This window comes from Branchiostoma lanceolatum, chromosome 4 (assembly GCF_035083965.1).
Source record: "Branchiostoma lanceolatum isolate klBraLanc5 chromosome 4, klBraLanc5.hap2, whole genome shotgun sequence".
Lineage (NCBI taxonomy): Eukaryota > Metazoa > Chordata > Leptocardii > Amphioxiformes > Branchiostomatidae > Branchiostoma > Branchiostoma lanceolatum.
This window is the reverse complement of record NC_089725.1, coordinates 10,494,591-10,506,518: the sequence shown is the minus strand read 5'-3', so window position 1 is coordinate 10,506,518 and position 11,928 is coordinate 10,494,591.

Genomic DNA, 11,928 nt, shown 5'->3' with positions numbered 1-11,928 from the left:
TGATGTCAGCGGTGTCGTTTATTCGTAATGATTTCGTAAGTCGGGCCGTATTCAATACGTACGTCGGGCCGCGTAGTAGCCTATTTCCCGTGGAAACATGAACTGGGATGCGCTAGATATAGCCCTTCTCACATGACGTGAGAAGTGCACACAGTCAAAATTTTCCGGTCAAAAGAAAGCTAGAATATAGCAGACTTCAAGCCTAATTTACATTTCCCTAACTTCATCACTAACTTCCGAAGAGAGCAAAATTACCAAAGCGTAGGAAGTTAGGCACACTATCTGGCGTAGCACTAAATCAGAAGGTACATTCGTGAAAATGTCTCACAGCGTCTTCCGCATGTAACGCGGAGCATGAAGGGCCCAGGAACAGTATGAATACATTTCTTGTCCAAGTATGGTCTTTAGATGAATGTGTTCAAAATTCATTCATTAAAACATGACCATTCTCTGGCAACCAGCAATGGAGCGCCGTGAGTTCCAGCGCGTAAAAAAACGTCCGATATTTGGGCACCCCCCGTTAGCTAAGAAAGAATTGAAACGGTGGTGTCAGTATGAAGCTTGAGAGCGTGGGAATGATTGAAATTAAAACTGGGGTATTGTTAATGTGTTAACCAGAGAACAATAGAGGCGGAGACAAGGCGTGCATTTGAAAAGGACAAGTTCGCGGGCAAAATCCTGCTCGGCTTGGTGCAACCAAAACAAATCTAGTTCCCGCCTGCAAAGACGTAAACCAATCAGCTATCGTTGCCAGTAGTGACAGGGGTGATTGACATCGATTCCTCATCAATATGCATGCTTTACAAGTGAGGAAAAATCAAGGCCTTTTTGACCACCGTGTGTTACCCCTACATGGCCCATTGTGGCACCCCTAGTGCCTCCCGGGCTATTTTTGGGCACGGCCGGGACCCCTGGATGTTTTTAACACGGAGGTAAATAAACTCAACCCGCAAATGTGGCCGTAGCATTACATGAGAACTTTTTAAGACTACAGTGCTGTATTTGTTTGTGTGTGTGTCTTTCTGTGTCGATGTTGAAGTTGTCTTGCTGTTATTTCAACGTGTTAACTGTAAACTATGCATTTCTGCCCATGATGCGATATCGATGTGTTCAGAATTAGAAACTTTACTTTGTTAGAATGACTGGTTTGTTTATTTGTTCACAGAAATACTTGTGCCACCGCATTATTGTTGTTGTAGCTTTTGATGTCGTATTGAATTTGATAATAAATCATTTAAAGGAACCAAAACCTTGCCCTGGGGAAGTCGTAAAGGGAGTGCTCCTACTGTGAGCTGCCCAGCAGGTTGAGGGCTGGATTAATCCCCCATAACCACATAAATTCATAAAAGGATTAGATGTCTGCCAGCCTGGGACAATAGCAGGGACAGATTACCATAATAACTGTCAGAGAATTCAAACTTTTTTCTGTACTGGTTTTTCTATGAACAGTATCAAACCATGCAGAATGGCCCAGATATCTATCAAAAAGTCACATAATCCAAGGAAGTTTCAATCAGATAAGATCCCTTGGATAATCAGGACAATGCTATCTACAACTTTCAGTTTAGGGGAAGCCAACCTTGTTCAAATTTTCAAACTTTCAAATCCACCCTGTCAACGTTGTGTTAGAGTGTCTAAATGGATATAAATTTCCGATGTCTTCCCAACATTAGCCTAGGTTGTGTGTCTAGAAATATGACTTGGGATTTTTTGCGTCTTCTTGTTGTTGTAACCAGCATAGAATAGGGCTCTATAGAACAGTACATATAACTGCTAGCCAATGTCTCAAACTAAATTGCAAGCCAGTGTTGTCATTACTTTATTTCTTGGCTAACTGTCCTTCAAGCTAACTTCTTTATGTGTAGCCATACTTCAAATTCTTATATGTTATCTATAGAATTCAAACATGACTTGAAGAGTAACTTGTACATGGTAAACTTTCTCAGCCAGGCCTCCACTGATGTGCACTGTACGGCTGCCAGGCGCATACTGAAGGCTATAGTTTACATTATCCCGTATTTATATATTTTTACTGGGGTCTTTAAGGACTGCTTTTCACGAGGTATATAACAGGTCGATAGTCCCATGTTCTTACTGTACATAAGCCACACATTCCACTGTATATGATTTTTTTCTGTTGCACTGCTTTATTCCGCCGAGTCAATTTTCCTGTTAACGTGAATGAATTATCAATTACACCAATGAATTACAGATACGTGTATAATGTGTTTATTGAATTTTTAGCTTTGAAAATGTCTGAAATACGTGACCGATTGATATATATTCTATGATTTATAAAATTGATTTGTTTTCCGCTGAATTTGAGTAGTGAAGAATTACCACAAGGACACGAAAGGATGTGTAAGATTTTGTCGTCTTCAAAAAAAATCAAACCTGTGCCTGATCTGAAAGTAGAAAACTCGATATTATTAAAGAGTTGGTATGATCTTTTTTCAAACATGACTTTTTCATTATTCAAATCAACATCCACTCATGCCGTCTTCTTTCAACTGAATTATGATTTTGTACATTTCCGTGGTCTAATGAAATAAAGGTTAGCTAGATGAAAAAACTAGAGAAATTAATCTGTTCGACAATAGGATTGGTCAGTCCTGTTTGAGCTGGTGTAGAGATTGATTTCTTCATTAGGCCATATTGATTTGATTATATGGAGGACAACAAAGCGCACCAATTTTCGTCCGTTTAAAAACAGCTGAGAAAATGCATACTGTAAATTGCACCAAAAAAATCGCAAAATTCCAATGTCATTTCCAAAGTAAAAAAAAATGTTTTGAAAGGAGAACCTATATTTCGGTATACCATATCATGTGTAGTCCTGTACAATACCTTTTAGAATTCTTGCATTGTGCACACAATAATGTACCATAAGGCTCGTCCCTAGGGCGTTGCCAAAAAGGCCTATCAAATGTCTCCTGGACCCCATTTTGTTTCAGCCTCAAAATTGAAAACGATACTCTTTAAAACAAATAACTGCGTGCCACATCAACAGAAAGGTCTATTTTGCAGGGGTTGTGCTGCGAGACAGTTAACAATGTGTCCGACAAGTCTCAAAAGTGTTCATGATATTTCACGTGCTTTAAGTGTATTCACTCGGTGTGTCTCGGATGACGGCACTTGTTTGTGTAGTATTTTGTTCAGTATCGTATGGCCACATAAAGCCTGAGAACAAACGAGCAGTCTGGCTGGTAAGGGATACATTATCTTGAACTTATAAGTAAACAAGACGACCCTGGCATTGTAACACAGCAGAAACAGAACACTAGATCAAACGACAGTTTTTCCAAACGGCTAAGGAAAGTATTCTCATCAAGTATTCTGCACGGGATTCGCGGAAATCATAGCAGTGTACATGACCTGCTATATTGGGCAATTGACGAACCTTCTTTTAATTCGAGCTATATGTACAGGTCGGTGAACCACATGGAGTGTTATTTATCTTTGTTGTTGTCACCTTTAACCTTGCTCCGCCATTTTGTCATAGCATATCGATGGTATGCATCGTGGCTGATGTTTTTTGTGATCTTATGCGCATCAGTGTCCAAACACCATGGCAACAACAGGACCAACAGTGCAAGGTCTCTCCCGTGATGTCACCCTGGCCGTACTCTCCAGACTGTACACAGAAGAACTGGTGCTGGAACTTGGTAGAAGGAACATCAACATGGGAGGACATTCCATCAACAAAAGACTCCTGGTTGGTGTGTTGAGGGACGTGATGACGTCGGAGTACCCTGATTTGGAGCCAGACAGATATACGACAGATGACGATACGATCGACATGTCCATCGAATACTTTGATGACGTAGAACTAGCAGAGCGGGAGAAATTTCAAACTCAGACCTTACAGAAGTATTCAGAGGTATTGTCTAGGATCTGCCCGAGTGCTTATGAGGACCAGGCTGATGAGGACAAGAGTTCGCCGGAGGAAGCACTTTGTGCTGACAAAGACGATTCAACAACCAGCAAAGACTATGACAATTCCGAAGTATTTTCAGGCACAATTTCTTCAATAACTACAAACAATACAACTACAAGCGTAACCCAATGCGTGGATGATGTTACCCAGAGTATAAAGCGACAGGAAGAGGGAAACCTGGCACGGTCTTTCGACAACCAGACAAAGCAAGGAGCAGGAACATTGGAGGTGACGACCACGCCTGGCTCAAGTAACTCCCCTCACAGTGAGCTAATTATCGATTGCCCTATTTTAAGTACGCAGTTGTTTGACAGCAATAACGCAATGCGTAACTGTTGTGCAGAGAATCCTTTTGGAGGAGACAAGACCTGTGAGGAAACACCTTCTGGTGCCTGTCAGGCGACTCCAGACCACAGTAATGTACTTAATTGGAAACGTTATTTGTCCGAGAATGATCGAGTCGGGCAACTATGTCAACTCTCCGATTTCGAGTATCCTGTACGCTATAGAGACGACAGAGGGACTGGTTATATAAACAGCAGGCAAGACCTACTGAGTGAAAATATGAAAAGTGACGAAACACCTTTGTCTCCTTGTCAACCGACGCCAGACCAGCATGCTGAGAACATGGCGTCAGGTCTGCCTGAAAAAGACTCACGGATCGATTGCAAACGCTATTTGTGTGACGTGTGCGGATTCAGGACGGCGCACTCAAGCAGTTTATACAACCATAGGAAACGTCACATAGGAGATAAACCGTTCGTGTGCGGTGAATGTGGTTATAGGGCATACGATAGGCAACGGCTTGACGTACACAGGAGGAAACACACTGGTGAGAGACCATTCCAGTGTAATCATTGCAACTTCAAGACATCATTTAAGGGGAATCTAGCCCAACATATGAAACAACACACGGACGTGGAACCTTACAGATGTAACATTTGTGACTACCGCACCTACCACAAGGCAGACTTTGAGAAGCACATGATGCGCCACGCTGGTGTAAAACCCCACAAATGTGAGGAATGTGATTACAGCTCATTTCGCATGTACGACCTTGTAAGACATATTAGGAAGCATCACACCGGTGAGAAACCCTACAGGTGTGAAAAGTGTGACTACAGGGCAAATACTAAGTGCAACCTCGACAAGCATGTGAGAAACAAGCACAATGAAAATACTGTCAGCTTCCAATCAGAAAAAGAACGTCGTGAAAAATTCTTGCAGCAACTTTTCATGAAAAGCTAATGAAACAGTTGTCTATGATTCAAGCACACTTTGTTCCCGAGAAAGAATGTTTTAGTATCATATATTTCTAATTCAATTTCAAAGAACGTTCAGATTTTCTCTCTCTGTATTTGTATGCTTTTACAATGAAGTAAAAGTAAGCACAGCCATGTGAACAATACTATAGATACTATCAGACGGCATGTATTCTGGAATAGATTTCCAGTAATATTACATACGTCGTGTCGTCGTGTCTCCATTCTTACCAATAGCATAAAGAGGAACTTGACAAAAATGTAACTTTTTTGTTGTCATGAAACTGCAATGTTGATGGTAGTCTATTTTAATTTACTTCTAGTAGCCAGTATCGATACATTACAGTAGTCACCATGTTAGCGATAGCTTCTCCAGAAAAAAAGGCCACATGCACTATGATCATGTTTGTGCATTGTCTAAAAGGCAAAAGGCACAAAACATAGAAAGATTATTGCTTATTTCCAAATGTGAAGGGGCGCAATGTTTAGAGAATATCCTTCAAGCCGCTTTCTCACTGAAGATGCGTCCCGTTTGCGGCATCGCTGCGTCGTAAAATTGATCTGTGTTACCCTTAATTACCTTCGCCGAGAAGGGTATGCAGAGGGTACTAGCGTTTGTTTGTGTGTGTGTCTGTAGTGGCACAGCTTAACTCGAGAATGCCTTGATGGATTGTCTTGGTATTTTGTATGTTGGTAGGTTTCGATGAGACCTAAAAACGATTAGATTTTGGGTCCCCTAGCGGCTTCTTACGGTACTGCAGCGGAACTTCCTGTTTTGATATCTCGTGTTCTGGACATGCTATGGAAGTTATTTTTCAGTGGTAGATAGATCTTTGGACAGAGAGTAAGTGGCGTGGGTTTGGGCCCCCTAGCGGCTTTTTTGGAACTGCAGGAGCAGGTTTTGGGTTTGACTTTGAAAGGGAATAACTCAAGAAGGGCTTGATGAATAGTAATGATTTTTGGTAGGTAGATAGCTTGAGTGATGATGTACATGATCAAACACTTCTTATGCAAATCAGTATCTAATTTGCATAATAAATGAGGAAAGTTTATACATCCGCCAAATTCCATGATAGGACTCTGAAACATGTGACATATGTAACTAAGGAAGAGAGAAATATTAATTGATATGAACTATGCAAATGAAGACCTCATTTGCATAATTAATGAGGAATTACTATAACAAGATGGTCTTGATGGATGGTCATGATTTTTGGTATGTAGATAGCTTGTGTGATGCTTAGTATGATTGGACAATAATTATGCAAATCAGATTCTAATTTGCATAATTAATGAGGCAACATTAACAATCCGCTTTGCTCCATGATATGACTATTCAAATTGTAACTGAGGAAGAAAGGAATGTTTATAGATAGAAAATATGCTAATGTGGGCCTAATTTGCATACTTAATGAGTAACTTCTCTAATTCCACACTGGCAAATGACGGCAATTTCATACATTTAATACTTTTTTTTGGCATCGGGACGTTATGTGAATGTGAACATCGTTGAATCAAATTATGCTAATAAGGGCCTCATTTGGATAATTAATGAAAAATATTAGCATAACCTTCTTTGTTGAGCTCATAATTTTGTAAGCTCATACTTTGGACATGTTATATTTTAAGACAATCAACTGGTATGATTTATAATTGATGAGAAACACTCCTAATACATCAGTAGTAAAGGTTAAAATCATTTGGCGAAGGTATGAGGTCGTGGAATTCTAGTTTTATAAACCTCAAACAAGCAGAAGCTGTGCTGCGAACAGTCAACAATGCGTCCGACATGTCTCAAAAGTGTTAATGACATTTCACGTGCTTTGAGTAAACTACTTTATTAGTATTTCTTGAATGACGGTACTTGTTTGTTCAGTATTGTTTTCAGTGCTTTATGGCCACATAGAGGCGTAGTACAAAAGAGCAGTCTGGTTGGTAAGAGGATCCATTACGTCAAGTTTGTAAGTGGTCTTGGTGAATTTCGACCTCCGCATTGGTCATGGCATTACGCAGCAGACATAGAACACTAGAGCGAACGACAAATTGATTTTCCAGACGGGTAAGAAAAACATTCTCATCAAGTACTCTGCACGCGATTAGCCGAGGAACATGACAAGGTACATACCCTGCCATGTTCGACTTTTGACGAGCCTTCTTTACATGAGCTATGTGCAGACCGGCGAAACACTAAATGGGTGAGTAAACTTTTTGTATCGTTTTAAAACTTCAACGTTGATGCCATTCTATGTTCTTCTTATTTTGCATGCCCGGTAAATCGCCTTATGGTGTTTGTACTGACCAGTACAAGCTGCATGTCCGGATAGATAAATTTGATCTAATCCACTCACACCGGCAAGGACCCCTACTCTTTTCGATAAGTGCGGTGGATTCTTTTACATGCTCGATGTGTGGCTCCCCTCCAACATGCGACCTTCATTTAACGTCCTGTCCCAGGGACGTCCCTAACCGAAGCTAGGTACTGAATTCTTCTGAGTAAGTCGGGGCCGGGGAAAGTCGGGTAAAGTGCCTTAATGCGCTTAAGAACACAGCATATGTTTAATGCCTAAGTGAGTTGTGCTATGCAGCGCCTTTATTTCTGGAAGGGGCGCTGTTATTTGAGCCCCTATCTCACTGAAGCTGGGGCACGTCGCTGCGTCCTAAACTGGATTTGTTACCCTTGAATTTTGATAACATGCAAAACGCACAAGTATGACAAAAAAGACAGCAAAACACACAAAGCGTAAAAAGTGTCGTTTTTTGTACCAGTGAAATTCGTTGAGCGCTCTTTCAAATTGCTCGGTCGTAGCGAGGTCGCCAACTTGCCGGTGGTCCAGTGATATAGGGACTTTACTTTTGAAAAGGGATAATGACGCATTCAAAGGTGCTGTATCTGTATGTGTACCCCTGACAGGCTCTCCTTACATGAACATAGAAAAAATCGCACCAAGGCGCCTCTAGCTACGCAAACGATTTGTTCCATGTTAGATTGCTATCAAACCATCAACATATAGATTGCATCTGAAGCTGGGAACAGCAAATCGAGTGCGAATGTATCACATCGGTAGACAAGCACATTTAATTTGATTTTGGTACCATATCCAGACTAATTAACTGTAAATTCCTTTACTTTGTGGCTGTTATTTCACGGTAGAGTGGGGGCACCTTGTTTCATATTTGGTGTTGAAAAATTTCTGTAGTACAGTAGTCATATAATACGGGGAGACATATTGGGAGTGCCATGGACTCTCAGTGGAGAGTTCACAGCGAAAAAAGACAACCCCCTTGTTCCAAGATTTACAGTATTGAGCTTTTACGTTGGCAACCATTATTACTCACATGTCTTACCTTTACCCCAAAAGAAACCATATCCATAGTCTTTTTCAATCATGAAAATCAATTCTAGTACCCTTTAACAAACAACAGAACGGCAATGGTGACAACCCCTTTGGTGAATACATACATTGCAGTGAAGAGGATCAATTGAATAAGCTAATCCTAAAAAAATGACAATAGAAAGATATCAGTTTTGTGCCCTTAGTGACCCACCCATTCGTTAGTGGCTGGCTCTTGTGTGTAACTGGACTATCTTTATCGCAACCAGATACATTTACACAAAGGCTCAAATATATCACAATCAGTAGTAGTCCAAGTTGGCAGTGGCAGTACGAGATAGATTGTTGGAAAGGGGATATCAGGTAATGTTAGACTAACAGGTGGTTTTGTTACAATGTTACCATGGGTGTGTCGTTATTATATGTTTACACACGAGGTGTCGCGTTTCTTGTCAAACACAAACGATAGCTTGCCTAAAAAAAAGGCCGCAGGTGAGGTTAGTGTGCCGACCTAACTGTGATTAGGGGGCCTGAGACGACAGTTCCATGTCACAAACTGATTATTTTCCGATGCAAATATTTCAAATTAAAAAAAAGAGAAGCTATTTCCTGGTGTTACAACATGCCTGATTGGATGTTCATTTTTAACGTCGAGATTGTTTAATGTCGAGTCCTCTTTCTATAACTAACCACTCATATCCACTAATCTCGTTGAATCGTGTGTTATGCGTCGGTCCCAATTGGAAAAAAGTTAGCCGATTCACCTAGGCAGGCAGCTGCAAAGGTCATGCGCATGTAAACGCCGAATGGGAAAATTTCGCAATCTCATTCGTACGATCTAAAACCCCCTTATCATACAGTAAAGTTCGTGCCTCGCTGGCATTCACGTCAACGTTTTTACACACGGTTCAAGGTTTAGGGCGGACTTTTTTTACCGCTACATCACAGACTCCGGCGGTAGCGGCGAAATACTGTCTTTTTTAGTCTTTTTATTTCGCACAGGTAAAAGAATTTTACATACATATGACAGATCAATACACATAGTGCCGGGGAAGATAGAGACCAATGTGGTCTATAATATTCCATCCCCATTTTTCAAACAGAATAAATTACAATGATAAATTAAGATATAGAGAAAAAATAACAACTTAATAATATCGTAACAAATAACAAATCAATAACTAATAATAACAATAACAAACTAGAAAGGCAACATTTGCGAGCAAATACAGCATGTTTAGCCATACTCCTCGCCATGCAAAAAATGGACTCTCCCAAAATAACAATGGACCATTCTAAAATACTTGCACTAAAAAAATGAATCACCCCAGTCCAAAACTGAGTCTTCCAGTAGCACCTCAACACAATATGGACCAGTCCACAACCATATCCACTAATTGATTAACACTTCTGCTAAAGAATGGACTTTTTCATAATCATTCCAGCTCAAAATTGAAAGAAATAATTAAAGAATCCTCCCCTTGCAAGAATGGGATATTCCGTGCCATTTCCATGTAAACCAGTCGAAAAATATCCGCTGAAAATTACACTCTTGCGCATAATCAACCCAGTTCAAAATTGAATTAAAAAAGATCAGCCCCAGGGAAGAATGAAGTTTTCCATAGTATACATATGAAGATTTGACAGGAGACGAAGGAAATGACCAAAAACAACATATTTGGGTCAATTCAAAGTCACCGAGAGGGTTTTAATATAATATTTGTAATATGTTTGAACTATTTTGATTAAAAGAATGTCTAAGTCACAACAGTTCTAAAGTGTTCAAACAATTAGAATTGAAACTTATAACATGTTTGAACTCATTTCACATACGTTGGAAACATTTCGAACGTAACTACACAAAAATCTCTTTATTTAGAACAGTTTCAAACCATCTATCCAAATGTTTCAATGTTCGAACAATTTGTAACAAAAGATTTTCACAATTGCCCTCATAAACGAAGGTGCTAAGTCCTCCTGTGTGTTTCTGCCTATTTTCGGTGGCCGCACTAGACCACCAGCGGATTTGTTTTGACGGAGCGTCACCCGCGCGCGACGATGTACACTGTTCGGCACCGCTAATATCCGGCATTTTCCCGCTGCAAAACACTCCACAAGACCCACGTTTTTAGTGTTTTGCCTCTTGTGCAACACGATTCGATTTGCATTACTAACGGGACGAAAATGATAGAAAAAATTCACCCCGTCCCGGCGTCCGTCCCAAAAACATGAACGACATGAAAATATATTTTCTTACAGATTCAATCACAAAAATCAACAGCATGGGATTCCAAATTTTCGCAACGGCCGACCATTTATCATGGTTGAACTTCCTTCCAAGGCGTGCGATAGATAAACATTCCCGGCACATAATAGTCACTAGTACCAGACTAACGCAAGCTCATGATGATAATAGGGAGAAAGTTTGTCAGTGAAGTTTGGCCACCAGAGGGTACATTCATTTAACGTTACAAGCTAGCGCAAAGGGGCGAATCATTGACCTTACCGGGGACTGACTCTACTGGCCTAATCATTCCTTTTTTGCCGAATTCTACGATCCATACGCCCGTACGTAGGACATGTAGGAAGGCACCGCCTACCACCCGCCTTTGATCATGTATGAAGTCGGCGGCAGAGAGAGATCATCAATCAATTTTGACAGGAGTGTCGCGCCAGTCTGAGGAGAAATGATCTCCCGTGTTGTGTTGAAGAATTTGGAGTTTGAAAATATCTGGAATAACTAATGCTAGAATAAACATTCACAAAATCATTGATTTAACTTGTTTTCTGTTATAAAATTTCCTAAACTGCAATTTAACCACTGAGTTTAAGGGAACATGGTGTTTTCCCGATAATCACGTTAAATGTTTATGTCCGGTCTTTCCTCCTCGTAAGCAAACTTCAAGCTTGGCCAGGTGCAAGGCACTCGGGGTCAATGACCTGTAGGTCATATGTAGTATTGAAAGTGACAGAAGTGGCAAATATTGTCAAGAAAGCCCAAAATAAATCGTTTTGAATATATGTATGCCAAAAATGGGAATGTAGTCCTTTAAATATTTGTTCAAGCCACATATACAGCAAATTTCAGGTCATTCGGTTGAAATACAAGGGCGCAGGAGGCCAAGATATGCTAAAAATAGCCTAAAAACCTCAATAAAATCACTTTCAAGGTCAATATCAAAAAAAGGAAAAGAACGTACATTGGTTTTTGCCTACATTACCTCTGTACCAAATTTCAGGTCATTTGGTCAAAAAATGACAGAGATGAATCGATTTGAAGATTTGACAGGAGAAGAAACATGAGAGAAAACAATATGTTGAGCCATACTTATGGCTAAACATAAAAACAAGAACTAAATTATTATATATAAAGAAACAATTACCTCACTGAACACAG